Raw genomic sequence first — 20,569 nt, 5'->3', positions numbered from 1 at the left:
AAAAACTTACTCTGACAACAGAGCATAGCATATACTGGAAGGGCACTCAGAGTGGATATGAAAATGTCAGAAGTCCCTCTTGTACTGTCTAAGTGCACAGTGTGTACTTAATAAATATTTATGGAATGAAATATTTCCTCACTCCCTTTTCCAGATGGAACTAAAACAACTGATTTATTCAGTTTACAATCCACCTGCTCACCTATCTTCTGTGATGCTGGTAACAGACTCCTAACTCCTACTTTACAGATGAGAAAGCTGAGATTCAGAGAAGCAAAGAAAATAAGAATCTGTCAAGTGATATCTAGATCTGAACTAAGGCCAATAAAACAGACACTAAGTCCAGTGCTGGGGAGACCTCCTTACATTTGGGGAAGAACAGAGAGGTTATACTCACTTGTTCACTCCAGAATTATATTTTTTGAGAGCTTAATGAGTTTGCTAAGGGTAGAGGTGATGATGGGAAAAAGAGACTTATAGACAAACAATAAAAGCTGTTATCCTGTTATCTTTTTCATCGTCATTATTATTAGACACTATGCCTAATAACGACGTTACTAGACACTATGTGTCAAGCACTGTCCCAAGTGCTTTCCGTGCCTTTCCTCATTTCCTCTTTGCAAGAAAATTGTACTATCCCCATATTTCAGATGGACAAACTAAGACTTAGGGAGTTGGCCTGTCCAAGTTTACTCAGCCAGGGTGCTGGCATAAAGCTGACCACTGGTGAGAATACAGCAACGCCAAGCAGAGGAAATCTAGTCTCCACTACTAGTGTCCAACACCAAACCAGCCAGCGCGCGCGCCACCTCGCGCTCGCGGAGACGCTTGGTCACGTGAGCAGGACCCCGCCCCTCCGGTCCGCCCCGCCCCGCCCCCGCCCGCGCTCCCTCCCTCTCTCCCTCCCTCCCCCTCCCTCCCCGGCCCGGTCCGGCCCATCCCCCCTCCCCACCGGCTCCCTGAGGCCCTGCCGGGTCGGGCTGCTGGCGGCCGGGCGCCGACGGCCGGACAGACGGGCGCAAGCGAGGACGGGCAGACGAACGCACGGACGGCGGCGGGCAAGCACGGCCCGGGCCGGCGCTCCGAGGCCCGCCCGGGAGGGCCGGGGCCGCGCTCAGGTGAGGCGACGGCGACGCGGGCCCGTAAGGGGTGGGCCTGCCGGGCGTCCGCGGTCCCAGCCTGGCTGGCTTCGCCGGGAGGAGGCGCCGCCCGGGCCTGGCGCGGGAAAATGGCGCCGGGCGACCGTGCAGCTCGACCCGAGTGCGGGCCCGGCCCGGAGCCGCCCTGCCCGCCCGCCGCGCTCGTGTCCCCGTCGCCATGTTGGGGAGCGGGCCCGGGGCCTGCGGGGCGGGGGCGCTGGAGGGAGCGGCGGCCGGACCCGGGTTGGGGAGGGTGCGGGACGCGGGGTCCCAGGCGAAGAGGGAGTGCAGGGCCGGCCGGGGTCTGCACGGGGTGGCGCTCCAGTCCTGGGGAACTGGCGGGAGCCGACGTAGGGTCGTGGCCAGGGTCGCGGAGAAGAGACACTGAATCGGAACGGAACCGTGGTTGGGGCCATGGACTGAGGGGATGGCAGGTTTTGGAGCTGGCTTAGGCCAAGAGTAGTGTTCTAAACCCTATGGCAGGTACGTCCTAGGGTGAGGGGAGGTGACCTGGGGGCCATCCTCAGGCTGTCAGAGCTGGAGCAGTTCTTTGCAGAGAGGGGAGGAGGTGATTGGTTAGAAAGGGGGTACAAACGAAGGTATCAAATTGGGGCGGTCCCGGGGCTGAATTGCAAGTCCTTATGACTCTCAAATGACTGAGGACTTTTGAGATCCCTGTAGCCTTCACCCATGATTGTGGGGAGCAACAGGAAAAGAAAAGAGCTTGATGAAAAGAGTAGGCGTAGATGGGGGTGCTGAGGCTTAGATGTAGGAGCTGGCCAGCAAAAGGGGTACAGAGAGTGGAAGTGGTTGGCAAGAAGGGAGAACCTCCTTCAACTTATGGTTTTGTGTGTGTCTTTAAAAGGAGGGACTGGGCTGTTTGGGGGCGGTGACCCAAGGTGTCTTCCCAGGAAGGGGACAGCCCACTGCTTAAGAGCAGGGTCACCTGGGGAGGTCATCAGAAAGTCGTTATTGAAGCCAGTTAGAATGGTGAAGAAGAGTGAATGTGTTAAAAACGACAAGTGCCTTAGAGATCACGTAAGGATTTCAGATCAAGTATTGATTTTATAGCTAAGACACAGAATGGTAAAGTTGACTTTTGAAAGTCTTACACCTTGGTGACAGAGGGGGTTCCTGGAAGTGGTTTGCTAGCTCCTTGTTCAACACATTGCCTTAAAGGACTTTGCTGTTTGGAAGAAAAGTGTTAAGAGTCAAACATGACAGCATATATTAGAGAATCATTAATTAATTTACTGCATTTTGTATATTTGTAACAAGTTTTGTGAGTTCAAAGGCTGAAAGGGAATCAAAAAAGTCTAGGTAACCGGCTATAGGATATGACCCAGCTCACCTCCATTGACAAAGAGGTTATCTTTAAGAACCTCTAACTTTCTGAAGTTTTGAAAGAGGTGTTCTTTCTCTTTTAGATGTTTTCTGTATAGCAAAGGGACACACACACACACACACACACACACACACACACACAACTAAAAAAGGGGGGGGGACAAGTGAACAGTGCTAGAGACCTAGAATCTGCATTGTTCTCAAACTTTAATTGAAGTTCTATCATGATAAATAATTATTCAGAGTTCCCATGGACTATGGGAAAGTTCTGAGGGAAACTGTAAATTAGTCATCATATACAGTTAGCCCTCTATATCCCTGAGTTTTGCATCTGTGGCTTCAACGAATTCCAGGTGAAAATATTCTTTTAAAAATTATTATTATTAACTAAATCATATAGTAAAAACAACTACTTATATGGTGTTTACATTGTATTAAGTATAATAAGTAATCTGGAGAAGATCTATATTTTATATTTATATACAGAATATACAAATACTACACCATTTTATATAAGGGAATTGAGTTTCCACAAATTTTGATATTCTGGGAATCCTGGAATCAATATTCCATGGATACCGAGGGATGACTATAATAGATCTAGGACCCTAAATAATCAAAATTTTAAGACTTTCAACAAAAAGTCCATTTATTTATTCATTTTCTGGGGAGTGCTGGGAATTGAACCCAAGGGTGCTTTACCACTGAGCCACATCACGCCCCTTTTTTATATTTTATTTTGAGACAGGGTCTTGCTGAGTTGCTTAGGCCGTCACTAAGTTGCTGAGGCTGGGTTTGAACTTGCTATCCTCCTACCTCAGCCTCCTGAGCTGCTGGGATTACAGGCCTGCTCCACTGCACCAGGCTCAACAAAAAAGTTATGAATGTATTTATAAAATGAGATTTTCAATACCATACACAGCAACACAATTCATTTGTTCTGTTTTTGTTTTTCTTTTTTTGTTGTTGTTGTTGTGCTAGGGATCAAACCCAAGGCCTTGTGAATGTTAAATATATACTACTCTACCACTGAACTATACACCCTGGTTCTGTTCTGGATCTTCTAATTCAGGGAGGCCTGACCTTATCTCTGCCATGGGCCCTTTTACCATCTAGTGGAGCATATGGATCCCTCTGAGAATACCTTTTTTTTTTTTTTTTTTTGAGGTGTTGGGGATTGAACCCAGGGCTTTGCACATGCTAAGTAAGCACTCTTCCACTGAGTTACATCCCCATCCCTTTAATTTAATTTAATTTTTAAGACAGGGTCTTGATAATTGCCCAGGTTGTACTCAAGCTTGTGATCCTCCTGCCTCAGCCTCTTTTGATTAGCTGAGATCATATTAACAAAATACACAAATCATGACATACATATACCACACAAACATACACGTGTTTCTTTATTAACACATTAAAAAAATCAGATCTAGGCTGCACTCGTAATCCCAGTAACTGGGCAGGCTGAGGCAGGAGGATTGCAAGTTCAAGGCCAGCCTTAGCAATTTAGTGAGGCTGTTTCAAAATTAAAAATAAAGCTGGGTGCAGTGGTGCACACCTCTAATCCCAATGGCTCAGGAAACTGAGGCAGGAGGATTGCAAGTTCAAAGCCAGCCTCAGCAACAGCAAGGTGCTAAGCAACTCAGTGAGACCCTGTCTCTAAATAATATACAAAATAGGGCTGGGGATGTAGCTCAGTGGTTGAGTGCCCCTTAAGTTCAATCCCTGGCACCCAATAAATAAATAATTTTAAAAAATTAAAAGGGCTGAGGATTAAGGATGTGGCTCAGTGGTTAAATGCCCCTGGATTTAATCCCTGATTCAAAAAAAAAAAAAGAAGGAAAAAGAAAAAGAAAGAAAATCAAATCTAGGATTGGGAGGGGTTCAGTGGTAGAGTACTTGTCTAGCATTTGTGAGGCCCTGGGTTTGATCCCCAAAACAATGAATCAGATCTAGTGATGGGTCTAATCATTATAATTTCAAAGACATCATGAGCCTAGATAATACTTCAAGATATCTGTAGCAGCTATAGTATGATAAGAAGAAATTTGTGGGGTTTTTTTGTTACAGATTAGATTATGATCCTATTAGGTTTGTTACCTGTATTTATATTTGAGTAAAATGGTAACTTTTAGTTAGAGATTAGTGAAATGGTTTATTTTTTCCATCCAAATTCATAGATTCCTTTCCCCCCGAATTACACATATGTATTGCCCTCTGAACATTCTTTTAGATGTCATTTCTCTTCTACCACTAGGCATGTCTGATTCAATAAACATTATGGTGTGTGTCAAGAATTATGTTAGGTAGGCTCTGAGGAGTCAAAGGTCTTTAAGGCAGAGTCATTTCACTTTGGGTACTCAGTCCCTAGAGAGAAGTAGACATGTAAATAATGACAGTTCAGGATGGCAACTATTAAAGAGTCTAAGGATACAGAGGTGGCTATGTCTGCTCTAGGAACTTTTGTGAAGGAGTGACATTTGAGATATGTCCTGAAAGGTAAAAAAAAGTTTGCAAGTGAGAGTTGCAGAGAAGTGTTTTTCAGGTAAAGATAATTTAAAAAAAAAAAAAGTTATAGATGAACACAATATCTTTATTTTGTGTATTTATTTTTATGTGGTGCTGAGGATTGAATCTAGTGCCTCACGTGTACAAGGCAAGTGCTCTGCCACTGAGCCACAACCCCAGCCCCTGAAGACAAATTTTTAAGGATATAATTGAATATAGTTGAAGCAAAATGAATGCAAAGGTGTGGTCAGAGATTAGACTAGAAAGACTGTTTGGAACCTGGTTATGAAGAACCTTGCTAGGGAGTTTGGACTAAATCCTCAGCTCAGAGCTGAGATTCAAGATTTTTGAGAAGGGGAGTATATGATGAGGTTTAATTTTTTCAGAGATGAATGGATGCTTTTTCTCTGTAGATAGAGTGAAGAGCAGGGAAGAAGTAATGAGGGCCTGAACTATGGTAGAGGCCGTGGGCATTGAGCTGAGTTAGAATTTTTAGGTGTTTGTGATTGATATCATGAGTGAGTGGAGGTGGGAGTTATATTTCTCATTTGGGGTAGAAGCTGTCAATGACAGTTTTTTAAAAAGGGTTAGGGATGTAGCTCAATGGTAAAGCACCTATCTAGCATGCAGGAGGCCCTGCCTTCAATTCCCAGCACCATACACACACACACACTAAAAAAAAAAAGAAAAGAAAAGAGATGAAAATTTGCACAGATATTAAGGGAGAAAAATAATTTTGGTAGGATAACACTTTTAAAAAATATGTATTTACTTATTTTTTAGGTGTAGATGGGCACAACACAATGCCTTTATTTTTATGTGGTGCTAAGGACTGAGCCAAGGTCCTGCCTGCGCTAGGCAAGCGCTCTATCCACTGAGCCACAATCCCAGCCCCGAAGATAACACTTTTTGAGGTGTACTGGAGATTGAACCCAGGGTTGCTTTACCACCGAGCCACATCCCCAGGCTTTTTTATTTTTTAAGAATATTTAGGGCTGGGGTGGTAGCTCAGTGGTAGAGTACTTGCCTAGCACACGTGAGGCACTGGGTTCTATTCTCAGCACCACATAAAAATGAAATAAAGATATTGTGTCTACCTACAACTAAAAAATAAATGTTAAAAAAATTATTTTTTAGTTGTATTTGGATACAATACCTTTATTTTATGTATTTATATGTGGTGCTGAGGATTGAACCCAGGGCTTTGCACATGTTAGGCTTTGCTCTACTGATAAGTCACAACCCCAGCCCTTATTTTTTATTTTGAGACAGGGTCTTGCTAAGTTGCTGAGGATCTCACCAAATTGCTGAGGCCGGCCTTGAATTTATGATCCTCTTACCTAGACACTGGGATTACAGGCATGTATTACCACATCCGGCAGGTTAATAGACTTGCAAAGCTGTCAAGTTTGGTGTAGTTTTTAGTTAATGAAATCAGAGGTAAGTGGCAGCAGACATAAAAGGCAGGGTTAAGATGGGGAAAGTATACCAAGAGTGTAGGAAATTTGTGGGTTCAGTAAATCCTGGGCCAGAGGTCAAATCTGGTCCTATCACCTGTTTTTGTAAATAAAGTTTCTTTGGAACACAACCACACTCATTCGTTTACATATTATCTGTGCTTGCTTTTGCACTGCCAATGACAGAGTTGAGTAGTTGTGACAGAAAAGTTGTGTCAGCTCACAAAGTTAAGAATATCCTTTACAAAATGTTTGCCAACCCTGATCTTCATGTCTGATTTGTTGGATGTTTTAGTTCTGTTTTTCCATCCAATTTCCAAATCATAGAGAATAACCATCTTGACTTTTCCCTTCTGGCTGATCCTCCATGCTCTGTGTTCCTGCAGCATGACAAACCCCTGGATATTTAACATAGCAAGGTCTGATGTTCTGGTGTGTGCTGTGTGGCAACTGTGATAGTGCTGGATTTACACAGTTTAGACAACACTGAGGCTTGTTCAACCATCCATCCTTCCTTCCTTCCTTCCTTCCTTCCTTCCTTCCTTCCTTCCTTCCTTCCTGCCGGGGATTGAACTCAGAGGCACTTGACCACTCAGCCACATTCCCAGCCCTATTTTGTATTTAGAGACAGAGTCTTACTAAGTTGCTGAACAACCTGCTTTTGCTGAGGCTGGTTTTGAACTTGGGATCCTCCTGCCAAAACCTCCTAAGCCACTGGGATTACAGGTTTATGCCATCACGCCCAGCTGTTCTACCATTTTTCTGTTTTGTTGTCTTTTTCAAAAGATTTCTTTATGTTTTTTTTTTTTTTTTAAAGAGAAAGTGAGAGAGAGAGGGGGACAGAGAGAGAGAGAGAATTTTAACATTTATTTATTTTTTCTTAGTTCTCAGCGGACACAACATCTTCGTTTGTATGTGGTGCTGAGGATCGAACCCGGGCTGCACACACGCTAGGCAAGCGCGCTACCGCTTGAGCCACATCCTCAGCCCTCTTTATGTTTTTTGATTACTAATCTTTTGTAGTTTATCAGTATTACAGATGTCATTTCCCAGTTTCTTGCTCGTTTTTTTTAAAAAATATGTGTAAGGTGTCTGGTTTAAAAGTTGTAAATTTTAATATCAAATTTATCAACCTTGCACTCCCCCAAGATTTTGAAATTCTTTCTTTCTTTCTTTCTTTTGTTACCAGGGATTGAACTCAGGGGCACTCAACCATTGAGCCATATCCCCAGTCCTATTTTTTTTTTAATTTTTTTTAGTTGTCAATGGACTTTTATTTTACTTATTTATATGCAGTGCTGAGAATTGAACTCAGTGCCTCATACATGTTAGGCAAGCACTCTACCACTGAGCTATAACCCCAGCCCCCCAGCCCTATTTTGTATTTTATTTAGAGACAAAATCTCACTGAGTTGCTTAGCGACTTGCCCTTGCTAAAGCTGGCTTTGAATTTGAGATCCTCTTGCCTCAGCTTCCCAAGCCACTAGGATCACAGGCCCGTGCCACTGCGCCTGACTGAAGTTATTCTTTATATTGTTTTTTAGACTGCCGTTTTGCGTTTAATGTTTAGAACTCTAATCAATCTAGAATTGATTTTTGAGTATGGTGCAAGATAGGATCTAGTTTCATTTTTCCCCCTTTAAGCAGTTTTCCCAGCACCATTTATTGAATGGGGCTTGGTTTCAAATGTGAGCTTTTTGGTAGAGCCTGTTTGAGGTCCTAATTTCACCTCTGCTGCTTGCTGTGTGACCATGGACAAATTATGTAATATCTTTGTGCCTCAGTTTTCGAATCTTTAAAATAAGGATAACAACACTTGCCTCATAGAGTTGTTGTAAGGATTATGGTAAATGGGTTAATTCATATAATATATAGAACAGGGCCTGATGCCTACAAAATGCTCAATAAATGTCAACTGTTGTTTAGCTCTACTGTTCATTTTTGATTCTCCAGCTCCTGGTAAAGAGGAGACACTCAAGTTAATTTGACTTTCAAGTTAAATCAGAATGGTTGAGAGCTAGGCTGAGATGTTTTCAAAGAACTGTTTAGTTTTAGGGCTGCCTTAGACTGTCTCTGGCATAGAACACCTTCCATACCATTATTTCTTTTGCAGTGAATTTCTGTTTCAGAGGATACAAACTGGCAACCTGTGACTGAATTTGACATGCACACATTTGGTATCACTAACATCTTAAAAATTTAAATATGGGGTTAGGAGTGTAGCCCATGGTAGAGTACTTGCCTAGTGTGCTTGAGGCCCTGGATTCAATTCCCAGAACTGCTCCCCCCCCCCCAAAAAAAAAAAAAAAAAACTCCAGAATTTCTGGCTTATCTTGAAAAACTGGAAGATTTTTCAAGCCCATGTATATAGCAATAGTCAGATGAAACTTTTAGATAAAATGTGTTTTTCTAGTTCTCTGTATTATTCTCTTGCTTTGCTGATTTACTGTGACTTTGTAGACATTTGATTTTCTAATTCTACTGAGAATTTAAACCTTGCCTCCCATAAACCAACAAATGACATTGGGTAGGGACAGGTTGGCTAAAAAAGCATATGAGTTTGTGGGCAGGTAAATACTAAAATTTATTTCTAAGGCTGAGACATACTTGATCATAATGAGTAAAATGATGCTTGAAATTAAAAGATTCAGTTCAACTTCCTGAAGTTACCAAATTGGTAGCCTGGTGTGGTGGCACATGCCCATAATCCCAGTGGCCCAGGAGGCTGAGGCAGGAGTGTTGCAAGTTCAAAGCCAGCCTTAGCAATGGCAAGGTGCTAAGCAACTCAGTGAGACCTTATTTCTAAATAAAGTTCAAAATAGGGCTGGGGATGTGACTGAGTGGTTGAGTGCCCCTGAATTCAATCCCTGGTAACCCCCACCCCCCAAAAAAGAAATTACCATATTGTGATTGAAAAGAATACTCTTGTCCAAATTATGAAATAGTGCAGAAGAGGTCTTTTTATTTCTTATGTGGAGCTATTGTCCAAGAGAGTGGTTGCATGAGAGAGAGGAAACAAATTCACTTGTCAAACATTTATTGAGCCCTATCATGTACACTGCAAATTGACTAGAACTCTACAGGATACCAAGATGAATCTAGCCAGGGTTTGTGTGAAGAGAAGTGTCTGTAACTTGTTATGGAGCTTAGATATCAGAGTATGGTCCTTGAACGATGTGGGCCATGAGCAGAGCTCTCAAGAATGATTAGGATCTTAATACTTGCAAATGAAACAGTATTTTCCAGGCTGAGTGAAAACTTGAGTATAGTTATTGGTTCTTAAGAGAAACCAGTTCACCTGGAGAACAGGGTCATCACCTAGGATGGTTGTGGAGTTGTTTTTAGCTGGAAACAGAAATTGATCAGCAGCAACAATAGTAGTAGATAAAATAAAACTTTGAGTCTGGGCACAGTGGCAATCCTGGCAGTGTGGGAGGCTGACACAGGAGGATCATGAATTCAAAACCAGCCTCAGCAATGGTGAGGTGCTAGCAATTCAGTGAGACCCTGTCTCTAAATAAAATACAAAGGGCTGGGGATGTGGCTCAGAGATCTAGTATCCCTAAGTTCAATCCCTGGTATCTAAAAAATTAAAAATAAAAAAAATAAAGCTTTGAAAAATTGTAGTGCACAATTTTGTTGTTGTTGTGTTATTTTTTGAGCAGGGGTATCAGGGATTGAACTCAGGGGCACTCAACCACTGAGCCACATCCCCAGCCCTCTTTTTTTGTATTTTATTTAGAGACAGGGTCTCACTGAGTTGCTGAGCGCCTCACTTTTGTTGAGACTGGCTTTAAATTCGCCCTCATATCTCAGCCTCCTGAGCTGCTGGGATTACAGAGGTGCACCACCACGCCGTGGCCTGTAGGGCACAATTTTTGCTGGCTTGCTTTTGCTAGATAATAAGCTGAACATTTCACCAGTGGTACTTTATTTATCACAACAACCTAGTGAGATAGGCACTGTTTTTTCTCCCCTTTTTACAGAAAAAGAAACTGAGGAATAGAGCTAACAATTGATGAAGAATTTGAGTTCAGGCAGTCTAATTGCAAAGCCTGTCTTCCTGATCTCTACATACTATGCTCCCAAATCCTGGAAGGCTTTGAATATTCTTTTTTGTAGGAAACTGAGAAGTTTGGATTTGATTGCTAAATAGTAGGAAGCCATAAAAAGTTTTTAGTCATACAGTGATATAGTGAAATCTGCCCATTAGAAAAAGAATCCTGATTGTGAAGTACAGGATCAGCAGGGGGAGAAACTGATATGATAAAGATGGAACCAGTTTACTCCCTCCCTGCTCACTCTTTAACTTGAAGATGTGGTTTATATATTCTGTTAGTGAAAATAGTATGATTAGTTAATAATATTAACTATGTCAGTTAATAATATTAATGATCACCAAATTCACAGGGTACTCATGCTATAAACAGGCATTTAGATTTGTATTTCTCACTAGCCAGCAGCAACACCCCCAACATACACATAGAGAAGCAACAAAAGTTTCCATTAACCAATTTCTTTACTGATATTGAAACTGTTGAATATTAGTTCCATGGTACCCATTTATATACATTTTCTATAAAGACCAGACAGCAATATCTCACAGGAAAAAATAGTTACGTATTTGTGAATCAAGTTTCTGTTCATTATGTTAAGTCCCTTTCCATTTTATTTATGTGTTTGTTTATTTATTTATAGTACTAGGGATTGAACCCAGGGCTTGCACATATAAGACAAGTGCTTTACCACGGAAATACATCCCAGTCCTTTTAATTTTGAAACAGGGTTTCACTAAATTGCCCAGGCTAGCCTCAAACTTGTATCCTCCTGCATCAGTCTCTTGGGTAACTGGATTTACAGGTGTGCCACTCTGCCTGACTCCCTTTCCATAATTTTAATTGTTGTATAGAAGAAAGGCTGTGGCTCTTTTTTTTTTTATTTTTGTAGTTGTAGTTGGATACAATGCCTTTATTTTATTTATTTTTATGTGGTGCTAAGGATCGAATCCAGTGCCTTGACTCACATATGCTAGGTGAGCGCTCTACCGGTGAGCCACAACCCCAGCCCCTAAGGCTGTGGCTCTTATAAAAAAATTCAGACTTAAAATTTTCACTGGGCTGGGGATGTGGCTCAAGGGGTAGTGCGTTCACCTGGCATGCATGCAGCCCGGGTTCGATCCTCAGCACCACATACAAAGATGTTGTGTCCGCCGAAAACTAAAAAAAAATAAATATTTAAAAAAAATTCTCTCTCTCTCTCTCTAAAAAAAAAAAAAGATTTTTTTCACTTAGAAAAATTCAAAGGCACTGTGGTTAACCACCAAATACCAGTAAATGTGGGAAGATTTTAAATAAATAGGCATCTTATAGACATAACAATGCATCAATCAGTAGATCCTGATTTGTCTTTTAAATAAATATCCTTTCCCATTGTGTACATTAGCTAAGAGTGATATGTACATATATATATGTACATATCAATATGATTATATATTAATATAATAAGGAAATTTAAATCTAGGAATGTTTCTTACAGAGTATGAGTCTTGCTGGGTTCAGTGATGCACACCTGTAGACCCAGTGACATGGGAAGCTGAGGCAGGAGGATTGCAAATTTGAGGCTAGCCTGGACAATTTAGTGAGACCCTGTCTCAAAATAAAAAAAATAGAAAGGGCTATGGGTATAGCTCAGTGATAGAACACCCCTGGGTTCAATCTCTAGTACCATTTAAAAAAACAGAAGAATAAGAGTCTTCAGTTGAACTCTTTTTGGGTTGTGTTTAACTCTTTAGTATATGTGAAATGACTCATTTAAAAGCATTATGATCTGAATAATTAAGTGTTGGGAAAATTTTCATTATGGTAGTATATGTTGACTGCCTTTCAGGAGTTGAGAAGTATACACAGTTACATGTGTACAGTCTTAGACATCCACAGGGGATTGGTTCCAGACCCCCTTGGATACCAAAGTCAGTGAATGCTCAAGTTCCTTATATAAAATTGTGTAGTATTTGCATGTAAGCTATGCATACTTTCCACTATGCTTCAAATCATTTCTAGATTACTTTTAATACCTAATATAAGGCAAATGTTTTGTATATAGTTATTATACTGAATTGTTCTGCATGTTCAGTACAAACACATTTTTTTCCCTAGTATTTTCAAGGGTATGAAGGATCATCTGTAATTTCTGCTTTCCAGAAAATTCATCTGAGAAAGGGAAGCAGACATAAAAAGTATGGCAGGTTATGTTTTAAATGAGACAGTAAGAACTATGGGAGTTCGGAAAATAGAGATGACTTCTACTTGGAAGGAAGAGAAATCTTCATGGAAAAGATGTAGAATTAGTTCCCTGTGGCTGCTATAACAAAGTACTAAACTAGATGACTTAAAACAATGTAAGTTGGGGCCAGGAATGTAACTCAGTGGTAGCATGTGACAGGACCCTGTCTTCAATCCCCAGTACTGCAATAAACAAACAAATAACAAGTTTATTCTCTCACAGTTCTGGAGGCTGGAACCTCTATTCAGGGTATCAGCAGGGTCATGCTCCCTCTGAGACTTTGAGTGGAATTCTTCCTTGTCTCTTCCTAGCTTCCATCAATTCTTGGTGGAAGTGCATTACTTGCTAGTGCATTACTCTAGTGTCTGAGGTCCACCAAGTTCTCGGTTTATCTTTGACTCTGTGTCCAAATTTCCTTCTTATAAAGACAAAATGAATTAAGAGCTCTTAATACTTATACTCTCGTATAACCTTGCCTTAACTAATTGCATCTGCAGTAACCCTATTTCCAAATCAAGTCACATTCTGAGATACTAAAGGATAGGACTTCAACATATCTTTTTGCCAGGGACATAATTCAGTCCATAACAGGTAGCATTTGAGATGACAAAGCAGCCTTAAATTAAAATTTACAAATGGAAGGGTAAGATTGCAACAAGTGTAGTGAAGGAGAAATGAACCAAGGGAAATGACAGATATGTGAAAGGACAAAGAATAATTAGATAATGAAATATAAGTCTGATTTGCTGGTGTGTTGAGGAGTTGTAGAGAGATGAAGCCTGGGTAGTTTGGGGCTCTGGACAGGTCTAGGACATTTGAATGTTGCTGAGGCATGACGGGTAGGAGTGGAGCTGGGGAGAGATGTCACAGTAGAATTTTAAAATACTGGATGACTGATTCCAGCTTTGGATAATTGAAGCTTTAGAGTGATTTTATGACCAGGTGATCAAAGTTAAGTAAATACCCTAAGAAAAGCAGATGGTTCATGATTAAACACACCCAGCCTTCCTTATTTACTTATGCCAATAACTTCATCAGGATGGTCAAGAAATCCTCTTATAAAAAAATCAACCCAGGGACTGCGATTGTGGCTCAGCGCTAGAGTGCTCGCCTAGCTTATGCAAGGTCCTGGGTTTGAGCCTCAGCACCACATAAAAATAAATAAATAAAATAAAGGTATTGTGTTCAACTACTACTATAAGTAAATAAATAAATAAACAAACAAACCCAACAAACTTAGGTTATTTTATTAGACTCTTCTCTTGGTCAGTCATCTGTGGACATTAAGACAGACATCAGCTTTTCAGGGTCTGTTCAAAAGCCTCTCTGTGGGTTTCGGTTTAATTATGCTTTCCTTTTTTTTTTTAATTAAAAAAATTTTTTTAGTTGTAGTTGGACACAATACCTTTATTTCTATTTGTTTTATTTTTATGTGGGGCTAAGAATCGAACCCAGCGCCTCACACATGCTGGGCGAGCGCTCTACCTCTGAGCCAAAACCTCAGCCCCTTCATTTTCTTTTAAACTTTTCTTCGAACTCACCTCCTTTTCATTCTATCCTTTACCTCTTGATTTTTCTCTGAACTTTGTTTAGTTTTTCCATAGTTTTAAAAATATCTGACTAGTGGAGAGAATTGAGATACTGCCTATTGATACAGATTATGATGCAGACTGTGTACTGCCAGTGATGTATTATTTTTCTTTCTTTCTCTCTTTCTTTCTTTCTTTTTTTTTTTTTTTTTTTTGATATCAGGGATTGAACCCAGGAGTGCTTAACCACTGAGCCCCATCCCTAGCCCTTTTTTATATTTTATTTAGAGACCAGGTCTTGCTGAGTTGGCTTAGGGCCTCGATAAATTGCTGAGGCTGGCTTTGAACTCATAGTCCTGTCACTGTCTCCCCAGGCACCATCACACCCGGCTATCTTTCTGTTTCTTTTTAATGGTGGTTATGTTGGCTTTGTTCACAGTAGGACTGTACTCAGATTGAGAATACTCATTCAAATTGTGGGCAGTAATAGCCCTCAGGTGCTATTCCTTACTTGTGCCTGGGCAGTTTTTCCTTATTCTGTATTTGCATTGTTCATATTTTCTTTAAGAACATGTGCCCCCATAAAATTTTTAAAACTGTGTTTAAAAATTACAAGCACATAACAGTATTTTGTGTGTGTGTGTGTGTGTGTGTGTGTGGTGCTGGGAATTGAAGCCAGGGCCTTGTGCATGGGAGGCAAGCACTCTACCAACTGAGCTAAATTCCCAGCCCAGTCATTATCATACTTATACAGTCTTTACATGTTTAATTCATACAGAGATTTTGTAGTCTCTGTGTGTATGCTGCTGGAGATTTAATCCATGGCCTCATGTATAGTGTTTTTTTATTTGGGTGATGCAGTTTTCTACATGTCTCTGTATCATTTTTAGTGGATACATAATAACCAAACTTGATAATTTGGCATTTGAATGATTTTCAGTTTGTTTTTGTTTTGTAATTATCAATTATACTGTTATAACATCTTTTTATAAAACTTCCCCCCTATTTTTTCTTAGAATATATCCCTGAAGTGATTTATTTAATCAGGGTTAAAGATATCTTTTTTTTTAGTTAATTTTTTTTTTAGCTTTAGGTGGACACAATAGCTTTATTTTAATGTGGTGCTGAGGATCGAACCCAGTGCCTCATGCATGCCAGGCGAGCGTGCTACTACTTGAGCCATATCCCCAGCCCGAGGATATCATTTAAAAAAAAATTTTTTTTGTAGTTGTAGATGGACACTATGCCTTTATTTTATTTTATTTATTTTTATGTGGTGCTGAGGATCAAACCCAGTGCCTCACACAAATAAGCAAGCACTAAGCCACTGAGCTGCATCCCAAGGATATAATTTTTTAACCAACCATATTACCAGATTATTCTTTAGAATGGCCACCAATTTTTCTCACCACTAGCTACTAGTTAATGTTGTATTTTATAAATTTTTTTCTTCTAGTATTCTAGTGATACCTCACAGTTTTGTGGGTTTTAAAAAAATATTTAAATGTTTTATCATAAAAAATTTCAAACATATAAAAAAACCCACCAGAAATACCAGAAATAATACCTACCACCTATATCCAACATGTTGCCATATGCTTAATAATATATTATGTTAAACCTTATAAAAATAAAGACATCGTGATACCAAGCCTTTAAATACTTTAGCCTCACATATCTTACAAATAAGGACATTCTCCTATATGATCAAAATGCAATTTTACACCTAATGAAATTAGGTATAATTTCTTAATATTATCTAACATTAAGTCTGTAATTAAGGGCTGGGGATGTGGCTCAAGCGGTAGCACGCTCACCTGGCATGCGTGTGGCCCGGTTTGATCCTTAGCACCACATACAAACAAAGATGTTGTGTCCACTGAAAACTAAAAAAAATAAATAAATATTAAAAAAATTTTTTTTAAAAGTCTGTAATTAAGTAATTCCTTGATACTATCTAACATTAAATCTATGTTTAAGTTTCTCCAGAAAAGCTATTTTGGAGACTTGTTTGAAATGGAATAAAATTAAGGGCCCATGCATTGCATTTGTCTATTGTTATACCCGTAGTCTTTTGTTATTGTTGTTTGTGGGGCTGGGGATCAAACCCAGAACCTTGTACATGCTAGGTTAAGCACTGTACCACTGAGCTACATATCTATAATCTTTTAAAAAATTATTATTTTACGTAGAATGCTTCCTATATCCTGTCTGTGTCTTCTCCCACTTTTTTCCATGGCATTGTTGACATCGGAGCAGTAGTTTTCTTGTTGAATGTCCCATACTCTGGATTTACCTGATTTTTTTTTCTTTGCTACCTTTAACTTGTTCCTTTATTCCTTGTATTTTCCTAAGCTGGAAGGTTAGAAGCTTATGCATTACATTCTGAAGACTTGATTTAGATTTTGGTTACATATTTTGACAAATATTCTTTACTTTGCATCATATCATGAAGTATGTAAATATCCCACTGTTTTTTATTTTAAAAAGATGAGTTTAATCTGTTTACTTTTTAAATTATAATTTATTTATATTTTATACAGTGCTGAGGATTGAACCCAGTGCATATGTGCCAGGCAAGTGCTCTACCACTAAGTCACAATCCCAGCCCATCTGTTCCATTGTTATTGATAAGTTTGATCATAGGGTTAAGGTGGTAATCATTGTAAAGTTGCTTTTTTTTTTTTTTGTTACTAGCAAATAAGTTTTTAGAAATTTTATCAGTGGTGATCAATTTTCAAGTAATAATGTTCAGTATAGCTCATCTACTAGCACTTATTTTTCATATCATTTGACTACTTATTCAGTATAAATGTTTTCCTTTTATGTTTGTACTATGCATGTAAAATTTTATTTGATGTAACAAAGAATGGAGTGTTGTTGGGGCTGTCTGGCACATGTGAGGCACTGGATTTGATCCTAAGCACCACGTAAAAATAAGTAAATAAAGGTATTGTATCCATCTACAACTAAAAAAAATAAATAATAAATGAATAATAAAAAGAATGGTACATTGTTATAAAAGATAAATTTGAAGTGTTAGGATATAGCTAAAAACAAATAAAACTTAACCAAGAAAAAGAAAGAATTACAGATTGCAACAATAAAATAACAGACATTTATTTGACAGGATTTTGTGGTGATTTGTGTTTGCTTTTTTAAAAGAGCATTTTAAGAAGACAAACCTAAAAAATACAGAACTCTTGAGTAAAACACTTATTTTTCTTTGTGAAATAGGGGAAAAATTTTGAGTTGATAAAAGTTGCTTTACACCCCCACCCAAAAAGTACCTAGACTTTGGGGGTTTTTTGATGTTGTTTGTTTGTTTGTTTTGGAAGTGGGGGAACAGGGATTGAACTCAGGGGCACTCAACCACTGAACCACATCCCCAACCCTGTTTTGTTTTTAATTTAGAGACAAGGTCTCACTGAGTTGCTTAGTGCCTCACTGTTGCTGAGGTTGGCTCTGAATTTTCGACCCTCTTGCCTCAGCCTCCTGAGCCGCTGGAATTACAGACATGTACCACCGCACCCAACTAGATTTTGTTTTTATTCCTTAATCTCTGAATATTTCATTTAGCTGTCGTTTATAGAACAATTCTTTATCAATTTTATATAACTATTTTTTCTGTTATTCCTGTAATCAATTTTTCTTATTATTTCTTTTATGTTATGAATTAAATAGGATTTTCCTTTCAAACCACAAACACAGTATATGTTTATTGCAACAAGCTGAATTATACATTTCCTTCTAAATCATTAAGGAAATATCTAGTTCCCCCTTTTTACTAGCTACATAATATTCCATTTATATTGTTTTTTTGCTCAGTGTGTTTTCAGATTTTTTTTTAAACCTCCACATACTGGGCAAGCAATGAGTCATGCCCACAGCCCTTTTTTAAACTTTATTTTTTTAATGTTTCTTATTTATTTTTTAGTTATCGGTGGACACAACATCTTTATTTTATTTGTATGTGGTGCTGAGGATCGACCCCAGCGCCCTGCACATGCCAGTCGAGCGCACTACGGCTTGAGCCACACCCCCAGCCCTTAAACTTTATTTTGAGATAGGATCATGCTAAGTTTCCCAGGCTGTTCTCAAACTTGTGATCCTCCTGCCTTAGTCTCTCGAGTAGCTGAAGTTATGGACATGGGCTACCACACTAGGCCTCAGTAGCCATTCTTGTGCATATAGTTTTATGAAATGGAGCTTTTACTTCTGTAGGATAAGCCCCAAATGTAGGTTAAAAGTTCAGTTTATTTTAGTTTCATTATGAACTTCCAGTTTGATTTTCTCAAAGGTTGTCACAGTTCTTATTCCCACTGGGACTGAAGAATAATTAAATTTCTTGATAAATAATCCTTAAGCTTTTTTATATCTAAATGGAGAGATTCTATTTAGCTCTAGCTCTGGTGAACTGTCTTTTCAATTTCAAATTTAAGATTCCTAGACTCGGATTGTGTCCTGCCCTAAATTATTCAACTTTTTTTGTTTTATTTTAAAAAATTTTTAATATTTTTTATTTGTTCTAATTAGTTGTACATGACAGTAGAATGTTTTTTGATGCAGCATACATAATGAAATATAACTTCTTATTCATCTGGTTGTACATGATGTAGAGTTACACAGGTTATATAATCATACGTGCACATAAGGTAATAATGTCTGGTTCATTCTGCTATCATTCCTACCTTCATGTCCCCTCCCTTCCCTTCACTCCCCTCTGTCTAGTCCAAAATACCTCTATTTTCCCCCCTCCCTTATTGTGAATTAGCATCCACATATCAGAGAAAACATTCAGCCTTTGGTTCCATCTATTCAAGGACACTTAGGTTGTTTCCATAGTTTAGCTAATGTGAATTGAACTGCTATAAACCTTGATGTGGCTTTGTCACTGTAGTATGCTGATTTTAAGTCCTTTGGGTATAAACCTACAAGTGGGATGACTGGGTCAAATGCTGGTTCCATTCCGGGTTTTCTGAGAAATCTCCATATTGCTTTCCATAGTGATTGTACAACCAAATAATACAACTTTAAGGAAGGCCACAATTAGATCCCAGGGCACACCTACCTTGCCATGCTCAGCCTAGCCCTCTTTCTAATTCACCTTATGTTTCATTATCATGAATAATGCTAGTATATTTTGCATATGTACCTAGTTGATTTTACTACTAATAATTTGACATATTACTCAACAGATTATTGAGAGCATCAAAAAAAAAATGGGTACCCAGGTTAGAAAATAGTTGCATTGCATTAGATGTTTAATTCTCTTAAGTGTATGGTGAAACAGCTGTGATAACTTGGGAAATCTGTGTTTTTCATTAATTTACTACCTTGTTTTTGCAGTTGTCACTTGTAATATAATTTTTCAGATAAGTAGGAGAAAAATGTTAAATTAAAAATATGATGTCAGCATATTTACAGTTTTGAAGCAGAAGGACAGTGACAAGAAGTACAGATCTGTAGCTAAACATCTGTGAGCTAGGCCAAATCACAAAACTTTCGTGGGACTCTGTTTCTGTACCTACTTAATTAGAATCTGTAGGGGTTTCTGCCCAAGACACATGCACTGTATCTGTTTTTTTCTGGTTTTTTTTAAAGTATTAATTGTAAAGTATAACACACATAAAGACAAGTGCACAAATCATAAGGATAATGAATTACAAAATGAACATACTTTGTAACCAATACAGAAGTATTTTGAAAATATCTTGTTTTATTTGGGACTATAATAAGCTTTCTTTGTTAAAAACCACTGGACTAGAGATCATCTTGGGTCTTTTACAGCACTTTCTAGAATAAAATTATAAGAAACAGTGACAGATGGAATTTGGCCAGTTACAAAAATTTACTTTAAATAGATTTATTGGGTTTATGTTTGGTCTTTTCTTCTGACGTTTCTCTTCTTCCTCTTTGCCCTTTTTCCTTTTTGTCTAGGTCCTGGGAGGAATGGAGAGGGGTCCTACTGACTATCTTTTCTGAGAGTGGTCAGAGAGTTCTTAAACAGGTCTGTTGCTTCTCTAGAATACAAAGGAATGCATTATTTTAAAAAGACTTTGTTTCAACTTAAAGTTTTGAATTAGACTTTTTAAAAAGAATTTATTTTGATCTCAGCATTCATAGGGTACTTTACTTTGCCAAGCTATAGGTAGCATGTGGGTTGGATCCAAACCAACTAAACGAGATCTGCTTAATAGAAAAGCAGTCAGTTGTGTTGAATAGGTATAACATGGCAGAATTCTTCATTGGTTCCATAGAAGGAACCAGAAAAAGATAAAAAGGTAAATTTCTCAGTTGTCCATGATTTTGG

General features: G+C 38.9%; 1 protein-coding gene across 5 annotated transcripts in view; it reads left to right on the top strand.

The window, feature by feature from the left end:
• Positions 1 to 989: 989 nt before the first annotated feature.
• Ncoa6 (nuclear receptor coactivator 6) overlaps positions 990 to 20,569 on the top strand; it is a 98,289-nt gene continuing 78,709 nt past the window's right edge. For all 5 annotated transcript variants that reach the window (XM_026383144.2, XM_026383143.2, XM_026383142.2 and 2 more), the window contains exons 1-2: positions 990 to 1,118; positions 20,197 to 20,266. The gene's annotated coding sequence lies outside the window, so the exon portion shown is untranslated. The remainder of the gene's footprint in view (positions 1,119 to 20,196; positions 20,267 to 20,569) is intronic.

This window comes from Urocitellus parryii, chromosome 6 (assembly GCF_045843805.1).
Source record: "Urocitellus parryii isolate mUroPar1 chromosome 6, mUroPar1.hap1, whole genome shotgun sequence".
Lineage (NCBI taxonomy): Eukaryota > Metazoa > Chordata > Mammalia > Rodentia > Sciuridae > Urocitellus > Urocitellus parryii.
The sequence above is the reverse complement of the archived record's forward strand: the minus strand, read 5'-3'. Positions and strand labels throughout refer to the sequence as shown.